Source organism: Centroberyx gerrardi, chromosome 15 (genome assembly GCF_048128805.1).
Source record: "Centroberyx gerrardi isolate f3 chromosome 15, fCenGer3.hap1.cur.20231027, whole genome shotgun sequence".
Taxonomy (NCBI): Eukaryota; Metazoa; Chordata; class Actinopteri; order Beryciformes; family Berycidae; genus Centroberyx; species Centroberyx gerrardi.
Window position 1 is genome coordinate 19330263 of NC_136011.1, and position 20599 is coordinate 19350861.

General features: G+C 41.1%; 1 protein-coding gene across 1 annotated transcript in view; it reads right to left on the bottom strand.

The window, feature by feature from the left end:
- chrm3a (cholinergic receptor, muscarinic 3a) overlaps nt 1-18430 on the bottom strand; it is a 70144-nt gene extending 51714 nt beyond the window's left edge. Inside the window, exon 1 of the mRNA XM_071909996.2 lies at nt 18257-18430. The gene's annotated coding sequence lies outside the window, so the exon portion shown is untranslated. The remainder of the gene's footprint in view (nt 1-18256) is intronic.
- Nucleotides 18431-20599: the final 2169 nt, after the last annotated feature.

The following is a 20599-nucleotide window of genomic DNA, read 5'->3' on the forward strand; positions in this document are numbered from 1 at the left end:
TTTGACTGACTTTATGACAGACTACATCAGTCTAACATGCTTGAAAAGTAAGTTAATCATCTCTGGCTTGTGCATCCTTATCGTGTCTTTTAGTCGCGTTTCATATGACAGTTATAGCTTTTACAACACTGACCCTGTGCTGCACATGAAACCAACACTGGAAATGAATAACCGGCATGTCTGGCAGCGTGTGAACATCAATGGCTCATGAAGCGCCGTAGCCCGGACTACCTGGTCGGCTGATATGACAGCTAAACTACACTGACCAGCCACTCAGATAAAAAACTACATCTGAGCAAATAACTCATGGCCATACTGCTGAAGTCTCCTGCGCTTGCATGGGGGCAGGCACACACACACACAGACACACACACACACACACTTTCCAGTGTTTATCTGGCTGACTTCACTCTGTTAAGGTCAGTGGATTACAATTTATCTTCTAGGGCCGGAAATGAAAGCTTCATATAAATCTCTATATACTGTATTAGGGTACAACAAGCCCAAAATACCCCCACTAGAGAAATGGAAATATACAGGCTGAGATAGGCAGGGTATATGTAACACAGAGATACAGTAGATGATTTATCCAGTCCACGAAAGGGGCAAAGCTGTTATGATGATATGCCTTTAGTGCAGCAAGGAGTTACACTAAGAAGGCCATAGGAGAAAGGATAAAAAAGAAGAAAACAATTCTGAGATTGAAACCCTGGTGAAATGATCTCAAGAATGCTCCTCTTCATAGTCATATCCTTATCTTCAAATAGACTCTGAGCTACAGTATATGTCATCGTTGAATTTAGATTTGCTGTCCGCCTAATGTCTGCAGTCATTAAAAGCCTATTGATCTTCACTCAGCAATGTCAGATAATGAGAGATCTGTGAGTCACGTCAAGTCAAGTCAAATTACTGTCAAATTTATTCACAAAGCGCTTTTAACAAACAGGTTGTTCATAAAGTGCAAAGTGCGTGAGTGATGAGTGGAAAAGTGAGAGTTGAATGGGTTGAGGTTTGTTATATTTTTCAGAGTTTGAAGTTCCAACATCATTAACCCGTCAGTGCTACATTGACCTCAGGTGTTCATTTGATCTCATCATGCTTCGGTGTGTGTGTGAAGGGGATTTGGGGGAGGGGGGTTGCAGACAAGCACAGAACAGCAATGACAACCCTTTGATGTTGCAATTCAAACTTTCTTTTATCTTACATGGAGCGTTTGAGAGACTAGGCTGGCTGTTCAACAGCTCAACTGGATGTACTTTCAGTGTGAGCTGACAGCGCAGGAGGAGGCAGGTGTGAACGGCACTGTGCTGAACGATGTTGAATGAAAGAAAACAATGACTATTAAGACAAGTGGGAGCGCAAACTGAACAACACAAACAGCAAGGGGCGATTTCTTCGGATGAAATCGGCTCTATTTTAGTGCGCGGGGAGGAATCGTGCAATGGAAATGAAGCAAAAATGCATCAGCGATTGCGTTTATTTCACTCTGCTAATTTTGAGTCTCAAGTAGCAAGCTGAGTTGCCTTATATGACATCCAGACTGTGTACAAATGTTTGTGTGTTGAGACATGGAAAACATTTCGTGGAAGTTGATGTTAATGGTTAGTATTGTCTTTGATGGGTAATTGAGAGCAGCTTGGCTGACATGTAAATGATGTGTGTATCCTTGCGGCACGCAGAGTGACATTCCTCAGCCCATTCAGCCAGCTGTCATCAAGGGCTTCATCACCTCAAATCGTAGCATAAAAGAATTTGGCATCCCGAAAGCTCCCAGCTCTTAGCTCACTCGCTCAGCCAAAACTTTCTGTGCGTGTGTGTGTGTGTGTATGAGAGAGAAAGTATGTGTACGCATGTGTGGGTTGTTTCTGCTCCCATTAAGCCTGCAGTACCTTGGTAAAGAGGTAGGGAGGAAGGAAAAGGATGACAGAAAGGAGGAGAGGAGGAATGTGTCTGCGCGTGCTTCTGTCTGTGTATGTATGAACAGGAGTGCCAAAATCCCTGCATTCTTGTGCCTTCGTGACGGTGAAACAGATGCAGCGCTGCTTAGGTGAGGAGGGAGAGGTGGTAGAGGAGGAGGGGGAGGGGGAGGGGGAGGGGAAGGGATGGAGACATGGCTTTTTACATCAGCCCTTTCATCTCTCTCCTGCCATCATCGCTCATCAGAAATGGGAGAACATTGACTTCCAGACGTTGCACTCCATTCCAATTCCATTTAGCTCCGGACTGGCTGAGACACGAAAGAATGAGAAAATAAAGATGGCCATATTACAATGTCCCGAAGTGAACAAAAAGAATTATTCATGCACAAAGGAATTTAACTACATTGTTCCGGTGCCAATACCAACAAAAGAATATTCTTGGTTTTCAAGTAAAGACGATCCCCCACCAGAACACGAGACTAAAACTATTTCCAGGCCCTCATCTTGCAAGACCACTAATAGCCGTGAAATTCTTCCTGTGGACTCATGAGTCCGAAAAGTAACTGGAAAATCCAGGCCAAAGGTCAAGAGTAAGGACTGAAAACAGCACAAGGAGAACAAAATAATTATGAAATCTAGGCGCCCTGGTTTTCAAATCATAAGCGAATTGTTTACATCCCACTCAAACAAACATACAAAGATAACAAGGAGGACTCTTTTCTCACACATCAGGGAGACTTACTGGGTAATGTCCTATATGTTGTGACCATAATTAGACATACATAATGCTGAGGAGTGTTTGTGTGTTCGGGGAATCCCTTCAGAGAGAATCACACGTTATCATTAATATTGTGAAAACTTGCCAGTAGAAATCATGGGAACAAAATCTTTGGGACATTTATTTGGCTTTTCACAAGTTATTTGTTCAGTTTGACCTTGGACTGCTGTTCAAACACTAGGGCATAAACAGTGATGGACAGACCCGGACCTTTACTCTTTGAAAGAATACATTTATACATCGAATCATGAGCAAAAATGGAGAAGAGATCTGAGTTTTAACTGTACAGCCTTGCTTCAAAGAATAAACACAACATTGTCCAGAAGTACTGTAAAAACAACTTGGGGGGGGGGGGGGGGGGAAATAATGTCCAGGAAGGAAACCCATTAACAATATCAGATATACAATCAACTAATATTGTTTTCAAAAGCAGCTCGAATTGGAAAGCAGACATGACGTCTTAGTACTAGAATGCCACAGAGGCACAAGTCAGAGGCTAGAACTCATTTTATTTCATTATGAGAATGATGTACAGCCGCATACTGACCCACACCAGTGGCAAACCAGTAAACAGATATTCCTCACTTCCCTTCGACAAGCAGTGTGCTGAACCACGGTTATGACAGCTGAAGGTCTATTACCAATTACGCTGGCTGTGTCTCTATGCCGCTGTGACTGAGGGGGAAGAGAACAGCTGAGCCTCTGCCATAGGAGGTGACAAAGAGGGAGACAGGCAGCAGCGAACTGGTCTTATTAGAGACATTTTCTCCTCAGCACCACAGCGGAGGAACAGAAACCAAAGACGCTCGGGGAGGAGAGGAAAGGGATTTAGAATTTGAACCCAGCAGCTGCTAGAAAATAAAACCAAAGGAGAAGTTTTTGATGCCGGGCTACCTGCTGACTTTTATTACATTTAGAGGCATGTTAAAATAGAGCGGGCAGCTTTGAAAATTGGAAGCTTACTCGGTTTCAAAAACTTTGAGTCCTCCCACGCTGAAGGCATCTGGTGGTTTTGCACAGGTGGGGAGTTTACATTCTGAGTGATCACCTACAACCCATGATGCATTTCTTTTGCAGTGTCCAGTTATTACTCAGTGATAAGATAATGATGATAGGGCGCATGCTAATGCCTTCTCAATAAATACACACTTATTTCAATTGAGCACTAATGAGAGATTCTGAGATAGCAATTGAGACTTAGTTAAAAAGCATCCTACATCATTAGAGAGATAATGTCATTGAGGGAAGTTTTTTATGCCGGTGCCTCCAATACTTTGACTAAAACTTAATCTCTATAACATTTAGCCAAGTTAGGGTTCCAGAAGCTACTTTATTGAATAGAAAGATGCATAATCATCCACAGCAATGCTCTGTCACCCATTGTGGAATTGAAACTCGACTGAAAATGCCACCGGCGCTGAGTAGCTAGGGGCACAATGAGAGAGACAGACAATCAAATTATAAACATGCAAAACACCATCACAACAACATGCATCAGAGAGCTCAGCGTAACAGCTTTATTAGAAAACACCCATCTCCTCAACACGTAAATGGATCCATAGCGTACTGTTTGGAGTGGAACAAAAAGCAAAAGTCTCTTGCTCCTCCACTGCTTTGTTCTTTCTCTGCTCTGTTGGATCAAGCGTTAACTCTCCTCAGAATGACTGTGGTCTGCAAGCAACGGCAGTAAATTAATGATTCATTATGCCCAATGTAAGCAAATGGAGAGCTGCTGATGGAGGAAAATGAATTTACACCCATCCATGCCAGCCATAACATCATTACAGAAATCCGAAAGGCACTCAGAAGGACATGTAGTAAAATTCAAAAGCAGTGCTGGCTTGTGAAACCATGGAATTTAAAAAGAGAGGGTGCCATATGTACTGTACAGGCCCAGACAAAAAGGTGACAAAAACCAATATATTAAAAATCTGAAACCTATCTGAAACCAAGAACTCTAAGTTCATAATCATTTGTTGAGAATGTGATATATTGGTTGCTCAGCTCTCTTAAATGAATTTTCCATTTCCGTTTCATTCAGGCTAGTCACTTTAGACTCCGCTCAATCGCCTCACCATATGTTCAAATGTGAAAGATTAAGTATCACTGTAAAAAGTTACGGCTCTGTTACTTTGGTGTGGTGCTTGATACTAGAGAGGACATAATGATAAATTCCATAAAAGATGTCAAGAGTACAGTATATATTGGGATTAGAAAGGCCAGGGAACATGCAGAATCACAAATATGTAGTACGTTCATTTTACATTAAAGGGAAATACCACTGAATTTCAGTTATTCTTGTGCCTTGGGAGATTTTAGTCCATTTTAGTGAAGTTAATTAATTAACTTCACAACTATCTCCCAAACAGTCAATGATATCATACCAAGTCAAACTCCACAGAGAATAAACTGGCAAAAATGAAGTGACCGTGGCAGTACCCCAAAGGATGTTTAGCAAATGAGATTAAATTTTCTGGTTCAGAAATCATAGCACAGTTATAATATAAAAGCTCTTTTGGATGTAAAAGTTCACACAAATGAGTCCACAAGTCTCCTAATCCCCTGTCTCCAGGGAGCACCTCAAGGCTGTAAATCAGCCGAGCATCACAGATTAGAGTCTTGCTTCTCTGGTTTCTATTTTAGGAAGAGAAAAGTTCAAGTTTACAAATGCTGATGATGCTACCCTAACCCATAGGAATAGCATGTGTAAATTCTTAAATTAAGTTGGATTCACCACGTTTAAGTTAAGCAAAGGCAAGATGGGACTGTGAAAGCCTGTAAATCAGCGCTTTATCTGCCACAGTGTATTACAAGCTTTATAACAATGGTGACATAGTTTAAATATTTTAAGCAACACATCAATCTGTTGAACTCCAGAGACGTGAAGTTTAAAATGGATGATCTGATTTAGACAAGACTTATGAGCAGGTTAAATATAGAGTCACTGATGTCAGTAGAGGTCCTGTAGATGTACAGGGAACCATCTGCATATGTCATGCTGATGGATGGGGCGGGAGCCGAGATCGAACGACCCCGCTGTTTGGACAAGCCTTGTGTTAGGTTGGGCCCTGCCCTGTCACATCCACTGACTGATGGTTGCATTGAATAGGAACACACCCGCACGATCACAACGGCAAGGCTTCGATAATGGCAGTGAAGGATTTTGTCTATTCATGAGGGAGGTAACACCTAATCGATATGAAGTGCGCATGCATTTTGTAGTATGTCCATCAAAGAGGAAGGAAAATAGAGAGAGAATGTTATGAGTCTGGCCAGTAGACCTGAGTGAAAATGATGCCCCGCCACTTTGTGTAGTTGCTGTTTAGAAGTGCCTCTTAACTTTTGAAGACAGCCTGTGTTCCAAGTAAAAGGTCTGATCAGAATGCTACTTAAGGCACAGCTCAATGCAAAGCATATTAAGAGATGAGGGATTTGTCTTTTCATTCCCCGCAGTCCTTTGACTCATGTTGAAGTGAGGGGAATTGATTTTCTCTCAGACACCCAGACCTCCAAAGACTGTACAAGTCAAAACAAGAGTGAATCAAATAGTGGTGTGAAGGTGGGGTTGGGGGGGCCCAATTTATGTAAAAAAATCAATACATGTCCAAATAGAAAGAAATGTTCAAAACGTATTCAATAACAATGTGATATAACTGAAAGTTATTTTTATACTTGCCAGACACTTGCCCCTTATTGTTACTTAAAGGAATTTAAACAAACAAAAAAAATCAATTGTTACCTGCAGTAAAATGCAGTCAGAAATAATGATTAAAAAACCTCTAAAACTACAGTAACTGAATTGAAAATTGTAATGCATTTACAATTGTGATATTATTTAATCATTAACCCAACAACCAAAATGAGAAGTGAGAAGTGATGAGCAGTGATGTCCCTGCTGACATCACTTTATCTTGAAACTTGATGATTTTGGCAACCCCTTGAGTCCCTTAATGGTAGTGTTTTACATCACTGTCGCAAAAGACAGCTAGCCACTTGCCCCTCCGCTCTGCAGAGAGAAGACAAATGTGTATACAGAAGGGGTAACACAGAACTGGCATAATGTAAACTGAATAATGTGATTGGAATAAATTTAAAGTCGAGATGAAATGAAAAATGCCTTTTTAACCCTTTTAGATCACATCCCCGGTCATATTGTGCACCTATTTAACAATATATGCCAAAAAAAAAATACAAAAATTCAAAATTCAATCATGTTTTCTTCCTGTAAAACAAAATATGCCGTGTGCTTACGTAAGCATGCCCATAACCAATTTCAACCAATAATATCATGACATCCACCCATCAATCAATCTTCAACTTTTAGCGCACAGAGCTAAGATTCATTAGTTAGCTAGCTAGCAACAGCACGGTACTTCGGTGTGTCTTCGGGTGTTATGACACGCCCACTTTTCAACGTTCAAATCAAATTCCTCCCAACGTTATGTCCCGCCTGTCTTTCCTGTTTCACTCGGAAATACGTCACGATACGGAAGTTAGATACTCTCGAAATGCCGTTTCATCTCAACTTTAATCTATTTTTGCCACGGCACAAGACATGTTCATCAGGAACTAAAATCAGACCAGTCAGTCAAATGGCACTCTCTCACCTCGTATTGAGAGATACTCGCTCGCCCGGTGTCACCGTATTGCAACGTGTGTGTTTGTAACTGCGGTGGCTAATCTATGCATGACAAATTTGCGGTATGCTCGGTTCGCGGAAAATCGTACACAGGGATACATAATAAACACACAGAGAGCAACACAAAGAATAAACCAATTTTCATGGCGATGGTCTTTTCTCTACAGCCATTATACTATACAATAAACAATTAAAGAAAGTAAAGTTCCAATGAAAAAATGTCTGCCTGCAATGCGACCATCTGCACCAGGGTTTTTCATTTAATTCTTCATGGCTCTGTGAACCGTTTCGGAAAGAGAAAAATTGATTTCCTTTCAAGCACCCAGTCTCTTATACGCCCAGTCAAAAATAAGAATCAAAGACTTTGTTTAGTTGGGGATTTTTTAGGAGCTGCCAGTATTGTCGTACGCATAGATTCAGCAAAAATGATTTAGCCCCACTTTGTGTATAGCTGTACCTAGAAGTGTGTCTCTACAGTCGAATCCAATTTAAATTCACAGCAAAGTGGAGATGGTCAGACGCACTGTGAAGTAGCACACTTCAGCATATTGCAGAACCAGTTAGGCAGGTTTGTACAACAAGCGTCAGAGTACGATGCATCTTAAGTCAGCATATCCTGTCTGAGGTGCAGGGATGTGCATCGTACTGTATTTCAAGTATTACACAGTAAATAGCTGCATCTGAAACATTTGACCAGACAATTTGTTCCAAGCAACTGGCCTGCTTAAGAATGCGACTAAGTGTTAGAATGCAGAACTAAGTGTTGAGTATAATGAAGGATTTCTCATTTCATCCTTCAGCGGTCCTTTGACATACACCAAGGTGAGACAAATACATTCTGGCTCAGACACCTGGCCCCTCAAACACTGAAAAAAAGAGTCACAACATGAGTTGAGGAATCTGGATTGTCTGGAGTCATTAGGAGTCGTCTGTATTCTTGCCTTGTTGACATTACTGCTCAGTGATTAAGAATTCCATACAATGGCCAAGGATTCTCTGTCCCAGAAGTCCACAAAGCCGCTAGCGATTATAAACATGCAGTTCAGCTCTAACAAAATTAACATAGGGGCTTTCTTTCCTCACATTAGCAATGGTTAGTGCCTGAAAACCCACCATCCAGGGAATTAAGAAGGAAACCAAGCACTTGGTTGTGAACAATGTAAATAACCTCTGACACATCCTGATTATGATATATGGCGAGCAAAGTGCTGTTCTCAGGCGGACATGCTGCCAAAGCTGGGATAGAGGGATCATTACCCAACTAAGGAAATGACTCAGACTCTCTCTCACTGGCTCTCGGCAGAACCTTCTATCATTGTTAATTAATTATATCACATAAGATCCTGATATCTAATAAGTAAATAATAAACATCAGAGAGGCGGCATCGGGGTCACAGAGTCATCCCGCTCCCCTGATGGTTCTCACCAGTAAAGTATTAAGCAGTAAGTGACTGATGTAATGATAAGAGCTTAAAGAAAATGAGGCAGATGACTATAAACCCTAAGTGCCCCTCCATGTCTCTCTAGAAAAAAGAGATTTAATGAGATTAATTTAAAGAGTTTTAGTGAGACTAATCTGGATAAAAAGAATAGTTTAATAAACAAGAACACCAAAGAGGACGGAACAAAGAAGCGGCAGAGCTTCAGAGAAAACCCTCGTAGCGACTCAGTGATATCTACAATAGGCATAGTCTTTTCAAAGAAATATCATCACAAGCAGAGTCACCTCAAAATCATGAGTTGAAATCATTCATCTTCTAAATAAAAACGAAGTATGGAAATATTTATACAGTACACATAAATAGAGTCCTTTGTCTCTCTGCTTGCCACTTTCATTTGAAAGGATTTAAATTTAAACTGCGGTCATTTAAATGCCAGGAATCCAGACTTATAAATCAAGTAGATTTCACCATTGTATTTGGATGTTTACACTGTATATTCAGCTGAGTAAATATCGATAAATAATGAGCTTTCTCAACTCCAGTGTGTTGCCTGTATATGCAATAAATACACCGAGCTCGGGTTATGATTACATTTCAAAGAAACAGAGAGGGTACCAAACCAATAAACAGTTTCCTTTTTTTCTACCGATGCAGTTCTGCCAGAAACCTTTGCATGGAGGCATGCCAAGCCATCCCATCCATCCTCTCTTGCTTCTGGCCTGCGCTTCATCCAAAAGACACCACTGAAGATACTGTACTCCAGCTGCCTCGCGCTCCACCAAAGCTTTCCATTTCCATAAAAGTCGGTTGAGCTTGCTCGACGCTAACTTGAAATTTGATCCAAAGCTAGAAAAATACTTCTACAACTTTTCTTTCACCAAGCCTGCTGATAAGGCTTGTCCCCCATGTTAGTTATTGCCAGAGGGCTTCCACAGCCGATAAGGGTGAACACAAAACAGATGACCAATCCTGAAAGCTATCCCAGTGATTCATGCCATTACACTTCTCCCAAAAAGCTTTTATGTCACGGCAATTTACACGCATTCCTGGGATGAGTTTAAGATTGCTATCACTTTGTTAAGTGGAGGTAATCTCCGGGGAAATGTTAAATGTTTGCACCAATCCATCCACCAACCGCAGGGAAGTGGAAAATGCCAGCAAGGGAAATCGGATGGTCCTGATCATGATAGGGGGTGCTTGCTCTACACACTAAGCCAATTTCATGCTTCTGCATTACTTTCAATGCTTGTGGCGCACACTGACCTCAAGGCTTTCATACTTCTGAGTTGCCTCTTACTTCATGACTGCTGTGAGCTCTGACCAGCACCACCTGACTTCTCTTTCAGTCAACTGAAGTGTGTGAGCATTGACTCACGGCCTGATGTGTATTTACAGATCTTGGGTGGTGGCAATCTTCACACAGTGTCCTCTCTGGTTTACACAACTGGGAGGAAAAAAAACCTCACCGAATAATCTTTTCTGCGACTCAATGAGTTCAGTTTGATTTACCGATGATAGATTGTCTTCAAACACAGGTGCACAGTGTACTGCGGAGCTAAGAAACATAGTAAATTATTCTTTTGATCCTGCAATGATGCAGACTTTCAGTGGAAAAAAGTGTCATCATAGATCCTGGATAGAGTGCTGTCTTCCACTAAAAAAAACCCCACAAAAAAAACACTTCTTCTTCTTTATTTTTTTCAAATTCTCCACAGGTGCATTGTATAAAATGTTACAGTACTTTGATGGCTATTGCTTGGCATGGTTTCTTAATCTATGGCTGGGGACGCAAATAAGGCTGCAGGCCTACTTGTAGAGGGTCCATATGTTCTCATAAGCCTGAGTCCAAGCCCAAAGGCTAAATTTTCTACTTGGGTGAGCTTCTCATTACCACCAGCTCAAATCCCCAGAGCAACACTTTCTCTATTGGTGCCCCACTTGTCTAATTCTCTCTCAGCGTTCAACCTGTCCCCAGGTTGAGTACCACAATAATAGCACTGTACAGTAAAAACAATGACAAATAGCATTGAACCCAACATTTCTTTACAGGTACACTGAAGAGATAGCAAACTCGAATGAGATCATTTCCATACACGTTTGCTCCTTCAAACCCACCTATGTAAATGTCAGTCTCAAAATGAGAATCTGATTCTCTGGCCTGGGGGTTACAGGTCTAGTTGTCTTGGATTCATTTCCCTCAACAGTTTGGCCAGAGGGCTTCCTGTAGCCTGGTACAAGCTCTACAACCGCCTGTCTCTGTCTGGATGTCAATTAAACTGAGGGAAGACGAAGACTCAAAGACAGGCGTTGGTTTGGACTCCCACTGTACATAACAATGGGGCAAAACGTTACTGCTTCAGGGCAAAAACTGGGAAAAAGTACAGTTGTGGGCTTGACTTTACTTGACTTTACTTACTTAAAAATGTAAATGTGCCGTACTAACTTTGGCAAACATTTTTTGGGAAGTTAGGCTGGTCAAAATCAAAGTTATATAAGAGGTTCAATCTGCAAGCATCCTTCAGAATAGCACAAACATGTTCTATAAAGATGCATGAATCAGGTAAATCGGTATATTTGAAATAAGTTTTGTAAACATACATGGGACCTTTACATTCTATGACCTAAATGTGACGCAAAGACCGATATTTGATACTCAAAGAATGACTGTGGCATCCTCTCAGACTCTTCATACCACTTACCAGAAATAGGATGGAGGGATTGCAAGGACAATCTAACCTGCTTGGGGATACCAAGCTGTTCAAAATGTGTTATGGGCTAATCTGATATTGTACACTTCTCCTCTCATGAAATGGTATTTCATTTCTTCCCATGAAAAACCATGACAAATAGAAATGGTGTGAAATGTAGGATGCAGAAGAGGGCAAAAATAAATCACTGTTGTGTACGAAAGTTCTTCACCTCACTCCAATCTCTGACATTTGGCTATGAAAAGTTATGAGGAAAAATGCAATTTAGTCAAGCTATGCATTAAAGCCGAGTGCTTGAAACACAGTTTGACACGCTGGAGATGAGCTGTATTATAAAAGCGAGAGGGAGGCAGACAGGAACAAACAAGCAGAGAAAACGAGAGAAGGTGCAGCAGGCATTCTTCAGTTGTAATGTGTTAAACATTTCACGGTCGACTCCTAAAGAAAAAGATTACTGATGAAATCTGAGGGATTCTCTTTGACAGGAAGCTAATCGTACAGCAGCATCTAATCTAACTTTACGATTGCGATTACACTTCACACACGTTCCATTCAGTTTGAAATTAGGAGGCTCTTGTGACATTAGCAAAATACGATTCATCGGTATGCAGTATTCATCTTCTTAATCTTTTAATGGGTGGGTATCTCACTAATCTCAGAACTATACTGACTGACTACATATAACGATATGTAGTCAGACTGCATGCTTATTAGGAACTGTGCCCAAGGTTTAACCTTCCATTTTTTCTGAACTTCTTTCCATTTTAGCTTTTATTCCATGCTTAAGTCCAAAAATAGATGTTTGAATGACAGTAGTACCTATATCTGTCAGGAGAATTTGAGTATCATGACAAATTATCTCATATAGGCCAATACTCATTTTGTACTAACCAAGGCACCAATCATCTATTATAATTACCTTAACCAGGTGTTGAAAATATGAGCGATATTGAGTTAATATCTTCCCTTCAGACCCACCATGCCATTGTTCAGTGCATGTAGCATGTCACAGCATGTCATGAGGTATTGAGGCACTCGAGTTTGAAACTCTATCAAAACTCAATCAAATATCCTGCTGACAGACATCATTGTCATTCTGAAGCCATAATCCATAATTGCACACTCTGTGGTGTTGCCTGAATGTTAAGAAATAGCTTCTTTGTGCCTGTCAGGGAACATCTTTGATAACTGAAGGCAGGTTCCAGGGTAAGTAGCATTGAATTAAAGCACACAACAGGAAGTTCGCGACAATTAAGTTCGCAAGATGAAATAGCTGAATGAATAAAGGTTTTTTAATACTTGCAAAATAGAGAGTTCCCTTTGAAGTTTTTTATTCTTGTTTGCCATATTGTTTTGCCATATCTCCTTTTTTCCCTTGTTGCTAAATACCTATGATGTCCAATGCAAAGACTTTGGGAAATGGCCTATTATGTAAAATAGGGATGTGTTCCTTCCTTTCTTCCTTCCTTCCTAACTGCCTTCCTAACTTCCTTCTTTCCTTTTTCCTCCCTTCATCTAATAATTCACTCATTTTTATGGGGATCTAGTCACTGCATTCTGAACATGGTGATTGTAATAGTTAATGTCAATAGTGTCAAGACTATTAGCTCCAGTGTATTATGAACTCTAAGCCAATACAAATCTGTGAACAGATAGTAATTGTAAAAATAAACAGTAAAACTTGTTATAACAATAGAGACCAACAGCTACGAAAAGTTACAGTGACAGACTAACCGTTGAATTTATTACAAATCACGTACTGAACATTAGGGTCACGGTGACTCAAATGGAGATTATGAAAAGCACATTCTTCCGAGAACTTTGTTAGTTTTAGATCAACTCCAATACCCCAGAACGACTGTGACTGGCTTTTGATGGATGAGTATGCCACAGTGAAAAAAGGAAATGTTTATTAGACTTTCATTTGCAAGGCAATCTTTGCTAAAAATCAATACTGTGTGCAAGTACATTAACTCAGAATAATAAACAAGCCACCGAACAGTAATCGGAACACAGTAGTACATTGCTGAGCATTGAGGGTTTGGGTCTGGCCCAGTCTGTATTCAGCTTCCACCATCATAACCATCTCCCACTCTCGCCCTCGCTCTCTTCATCTAGCCACCAATTTTTCCACCCTCCTCCCTTTGCACTCCAACGCTCCACAGCTGTGCACAGGAACCGGAGCTGGTTTGGATCCACTCTGTTAGAGGTGTGGTTGCTGCCTTATCCTTATTTCTCTCTCCCTTTATCATTTGCTCTCTCTCTCTCTCTCTCTCCTCGACAGAGAATGATGGAGGGCAAGTTGTAATTGATTTATTTATGAAGAACAGACAGAGAGCAGACATAAAAAGGCCCTCATATACGGTATTAGGCATGGATCTAAATTCCCTCAGCTGAGGCTCACTCTGTCAGGAGAGGAGAAGTGAAGAGGGAGAGACAGATTGTGTGTGTGAGAGAGAGAGGTGGAGAGAGAGAGAGAGAGAGAGAGAGAGAGAGAGAGAGAGGAGGCAGGGAGGTAATGAGAGATGAGAGAGGAGGTGAAACAGACAGAGAAAGGGAGGGAGAGAGAGAAAGAGAGAGAATGACTAAAAACTCAGAGAGGTGAGAGGAAAAGAGAGGCAGAGACAGCAAGACAGAGAAACTTAAAAGAGAGATAAAGGCAAAATGAGCGAAACAATGACACTGAATAACAGGCTCCTGTTCAGTAGCGACACACGGAGCGGAGTAGTGTCTGGTGGATGTATTCAAGCTGAATGGAAATACTGGTATGGATGGCAGCACTGTGGGCTGTTTCTTATTGCAACATTTACACTTAACGGCTGCCAGATTCAGATATGCAACCACCGGAGAGTTTGTATACTTAAAAGAACTGTGTTAGCTCTTACATACTGTACATAACATCACTGACCTCCACTCTGCCTCTATAAATTGCCCGTCCCATCCTGCCCAATACCTGACCTTTGAACCAACTCACTTCCATTATCTTGATTTGTGTGTGTGTGAATTGCTGTGTGCTGAACATACACAATATCCTAAGGCAAACATGGAACGGCGTCGTTAACAGCCCTCCAGTGAGCACCTTATTGCCACCCCTGGGAGACAGTTCCAGCTTAGCTTCTGACAACAGGTAAAGGTCAGTGAGTGATGAGTGTCACTTAACCACACATGTTATGTTAGCTATAAAAGCCTCAATTGCATCTACCGGGCACCATTACTGCAAATAATAAAACCCAGAGACAACAAAACAATCAAAAAGTCAGTAGCACTTCATTTATATTACGGGACCATACAATTATTCTGAAAACCCCCTTTTCATTTATTGTGGCTTAAATATGGGAACATTCAATTAAACTTCCTCTAAATTAAATTTATGTCTGCAGAACAGGTTCTTTTTGACACTAATCCATTTCCCTGGGACAATAATGTAACATTATGATAACTGTTCCATTTAACAGCACACCAAAGTAACTCAAATAATTGCGGCGCTTGAAACTATTGTTGAAATGTGACGGATCCAAGAAGCCAAGCTCCTCATTAGGCTACTGAAGTCTGTCACTGTCTTCCCAGGACAGCGTCTCTGAAGCTAAGCAGGCTCTATGGACATGGGACAACAGCAGTAGCTGGCCAGAGAATAGAGACAGAGACGAAAAGGCAAGGCAGTCACCTCATAAGGCCTTACTGTAATCACACCCTCAGGCAGCGCTTCTACTTACAGGGGAGGTGGGTATGTGTGAATGAGTGTGTGTGTGTGTGTGTGTGTGTGTGTATGTGTGTGTGTGTGAGATTGTAATTCATAGGTGTTTCCAAACGCTGCGGGTTTATGGACAAGTTAATCCATTGGACATTGATTGACAGCTTTCTATGTGATGACACACTATATCAGACCAAGTGACCACCATCTTGGCATTGCCTGCATGTATCCATTTGTGTAAGACAAAATGGTTTTAATGAGAGGATGACAGAAAATCTATCAACTAGCCAGGACAACTGAAAATGTATTTAATTGTTCATTGTTCATATACAGTAAATGTTGTAAAAAGAAGTCTTTTGTAGCCAATCGCAGGTGTTGTTGCTGAGCTACACAACCAAGCATGCAAAGCCCAAATATGTCACAGGTGTCATAATTAACTCCAGATTTTGAAAACATCCCATCCAATTAAGACACAACATTAGAAATTGTCTCTTGTACTTTGATATTGAATCATTAAGATCACTTTCCCCATCAGCATAACAGATTACCAGCACAAAAAGGCCATCCAACAGACATTTTCAAGGCAGACTACAGTTGATGCATATTATAGTTTTAATAATTGAACTACAATGGAAAAGTTTGTGCCCATATGCTGTCTAAAGATAGGCACTGTGCTCTGCTCTGTTGAGGTCTGCATGGCTGTGAAAGTGGATTAAGCAGGCTTTAACATCAAGACGAGCTCTAATGAAACCCAATGGGGGAGTTAGCCGGTCTGTTTGGCCAGCTGACTCCTGTAAAATACCCATCACTGTCTGCTATTGCCTGCTCTAAAAGTAGCCTGGTGGTGCCAGGGTACGTTATGGCCTAAGGGTTATATTGCTTGCTGTTTTTGTATGGATAGCACAGCCACTGAAGCAGCCTATTTTCCCTCATAATGTGTGTTTTCTACTTTTCTATCTTTGATAACAAAGTTACCCTTCAAAATGGATCGACAAAACAAAAATGATCACAGATCATTGTGTTTTGTGCGAGACGTCTCTCTCACTCCTTTCAAAATGGAAAAAAAACAAAACAAAAACTACATTAAAGAAAAATAAAAAAAGGTTTTGTGTATAGGGATAACTGGCACCAGTAATGTTTCTTTTTTATCTATATGAATATTTTATGTATGTTATGTATTGGATATGAGGTTTCAATGTATGATGTATATGCACTGTTAAGCAGACTAATCATTTGTCTTTACTCAATCATGCAATTAATAGCACCTGTGCTCCTGCTAACAGTTTGCACCCTGATAAAGGCCAGCATGTGCTGCAACGCATTAGTGCAGCTTTTAATCTGTAATGCCATGCATTAGCTAAAATAAAGGCTTTTTAAACTTTTTTCTAACAGAGGAGTGTCTTGAATTTCTTCATTGCTCTTCAAGTTCCAGCAAATATTAGCAGAGTAAGAGGCCACATATTCAGCGGTATAAAGCATGGGTCAGCATTAACCTTCCACTTCCACAGTGTACAAGATTATTTCTTCAACAGCAGTGGTGCATACGCAGGGGTTTGGCACCCTCAAGCCACCAGCCTGCTGTAGGAAGCTGGAGTCTGCATCCATACACATGCCAGCAGCTTCCTACAGCAAGGCAGAACCCACTCGTTCGAAACGTTGGGTACAGTAGAAGAAGAAACCAGATACTGTCATCCTAGTTTGAGCCATCTACATCTCTGTTACTATGGCCAGGCAACGATGTACTATCCTCCACCCACAGCCCATTTGGGAAAGTCATAACAATGATCAATACGGCAGTGTGATCCTGCACAACAGAGCCATCTATCACAGCAGGAAAACCCAAAAAAACATTAGTCTACCAATATCGACTGGAGCACGCACAATATATCAAGCCATGAGGGCTCTATTGCTCTGTTCACCTTTCTCTCTCTTCCTCTCCCTCTCGTGTCTCTTTCTCTCTTTTGAATATCCTTCCCTCTCCACCCAGCAGGCAATGGAAAGTCATAATCATCTAAACACATTCCTGCCCCACCTTTAGCAGACTAGTAACCATGTATACATGATGACATAGAAACTAACTTGACTGGACCGTTCCCTAACAATGGCTTTGTTGCTATATTGATATGAAAACATTTTGTGTTGATATATGCAACATATTACAATACTAAACTACTGAGGTTTGCAGACACAGTAGAATAGTTTGAGATTCATATTAGGCTACTGTATTGTCAAAGCCACACTCTAGGCTCTGTGATAAATAACTGCAGCCATGGACTAAAAGAAAAATATTTGCACAATGGCACAGATGCCATTCCCTCTGCTCTTACTCATTATCCAGCACAATGTCAAAGAACCCCCAGGTCACTGAGAGGGAACATTCCTTCGCATTTCCATCTATGGGCATCGTAAATAAACAGCAAGTAACCCCAATACATGAAACCCTTCCACTTTCCATGTAAGGAAACAATCCATTTTCTTCTATGCCTGCAGCAGTGTAATAAACGATATTTGATATCTGACCACCAAAATAATAAAAATGTATCACACCGTGAAGAATGCGCATTGATACCCCTTTTATCTACAAAATGAGCTTTTTTTTTTTTTTTTTTTACTTTCATACGTGGTGTAGCACGAATACAAATCAATTTGGACACGGTATTGTTAATTAACTTTACAAAAGCCTATGGGCTTGAGAAGCCACAGCCTTTTAGAGAAGAAGCATCTGAAGAGCTGAGGCAGAGGGCTGGGCAGCGGATGCTGAGCAGAGCAGCGAGGGACAGCAGCAGCACTTGTTTGCCGAACTTGCATAAGCAAAAACACATCTAAGTCGAACTTGCAACAATAGCCTAAATACATGCGCTTTGATGCACAAACCAATAATATGCATTTTTTCTGAAACTTCAAACTACCGTATTGAACAGTTATAAAGTACAAAAATAGGGCTATGCTCTAAAAACGTGGCTACATTAAGCTGTTGTGAACGAGTTCTGTGACTAAACGACCAAATCATTTGCTTCTGTGATATATTTCGAAAACTTTAAACATTTGCACAAATGTTTTTTGTCTGATTCTCACCTACCTCATGGCATTCACTGATGGGTGGATCAAAATGAGAATACGTAGATGGGATTAACGGGACAATCCAGTCAAACTTGTCTCAGGTCCATGTTTGGCACGGCAATAGTGCAGTCCAGTCTAGTCACAGCTGAAGCGCTAACGGTGCACAGCTAATAAGGCTCCCCACTTCTTCCACCGTCGCAGCGCCGTGGATTGGACCGCGATGAACGGAGCACAACGGGATCTCCAAGGGCGCACGGAGAGTCTCAGCGGCTTGATTGGTTAGAGGAACGGTGACGCACCGGCAGGTGGCACACCCGACGAATAAAAAGTCCGGATTCATTCATTGATAATAGTTTGGGGAAACTATCAGGGGCTGAGCGACCTCAGCAGACACTGGCAAATATTGTATAGCCCACACCAGACTGTCTACTCCTTCAAGTGTCAAAATAGGATCACATCGGTGACAAACGTAGATCATTGTAGTGTATAATTCCAAAACACATCTCTGTGTAATTCATTGAATGATCAAAAATCATCCCATGGTGACAGGTTTTGATGCTCTCAAGAGCCTGCAATCATCCTATGACGTCCGCCTTAGTTCATCCCTGTCTCCCTATAGATTTGCCGGTGTGATAAGCTGTTTTCTTTTTATAATTCATGGAATAGTCTAATCAACCAAAGCATGGAGCTGTTGAAGTGGCATAACATAAGCAATGCCATGCCACATTTTCTAACTGCACCGTCTGATTCCAGAAATGACTTCCTACAGAATAGCGCTCTAAGAAGAAATTACCTATTTCCCACCCATTAAAATAGACAAAGCATGTCAAAATACATAAATTGTATTACTACATGCCCTTTTCACTCTCATGCAATTTCTATTCAGTCCATCTCTGGGGATGAGTAGTATCAAAATGCAGCAAATAGAAGAAATGTTTCAGGAGGAAGATGTACACTGACTCTCTTCTACACCACAAACATTAAATAAAAGTGAAATGATGGGAACTAATGAAGAATTTAATTAGAACTGAAAAATCATCAATTTTCCAATTGTTCTGCTTAGTCCAATGTGGAAAAACAAGGCACGTGGAAAATGTGTGTTTTGACACTAGTTTGAAAGTAATTCAGGGAGCCAAACCAAATGCTTTAATTGATTTTGTATAAACACAAATAAGGAGTGAGTGGTAATCCTTGGAGGAATGTGTAAGCCAATTATAGCTAGTTGCAGTGACTTGTGGAATGGGCTCGCTCTGCTTCCTGCTCAGGACTTGCTGCCGACTCTCCAGCCACATTTCCTGTTCACAGTGCATGGACAGCCTTTTCATGAAAATATAGAATGATCAGAGGCATGAAGAGGATATTGCACCGACTTCCTCCAACATTTACTGTGTCATCATCATAATGTCTTGTAGGCTATTTAACACTGTGTGTGTGTGTGTGTACTTTGCCATCAGCCACAGCTTGCTTGCATCCTCAGACGGGGGAACCAGTTCTTTCCATCTGGTTGCTCTATATGTATGCGTGTGTGTGCGTGCGTGTTTGCGCAAGTGCACCCACATGAGTGCAACTGTGGGCTTACATAATATTGTGTGTGTGTGTGCGTTCACATATCGGTTGTAAGTGGATGAGAAAGATGGCTCAGACAGTTGCTGATCTGGTTAGCTAATGTTCTGGAGTTCATATAGGGGTGCACTGTGTACTCTCATACTCTCATGGATATTTGCTAATCCTGGGGCATTAAGGAAATCTTGCAGGCCTTGCAGAGATGTAAGGTAGCAAACCAAGAGACAAATAAAGCAGTAGAATGAGGGCAAATATTGACCTGAGAAGCAATTTATTTCATTTCTATGTTGACTACACCCAGGTTGATACAGCAAACACTGTATTTTATTTTCAGACACCGCACCTGCAGTGTAAACAGCGTGCTAATAGGAGAATGTCTGATCAAATGAAGGGAGACTGTCAGACCTCTCTGGGAAAGATACAGCAGTTGCTCTTGGGTCAGTGCTTACTTTTCCGATCATGAATAATAAGACGGTAAAGGAAACCCAGTCACTGGTTGCAGATCAGCACACCTGCAATGAGGGCCTTGATAAACACACACTCTAAGCTGAGCCTCAACATTCACCTTCCTGCAATTTCACACTGTCTGATTCCTCGAGAATTGCATGAACACACTGATAACTGAGTCACCGTAGCCTATTGGTCTGCAGAGACTGTTTCCCTTCACAACCTTGGCCTCATCCACCTCTCCTTCTCAAGAGTGTAAACAGAGAACCTGGTTATAACGAAACAATGTGCCTACCTGCAGCGAAAATAGTTTTAAAGAAGAATGAACATATCTTTGTCTTATACTGAAAAC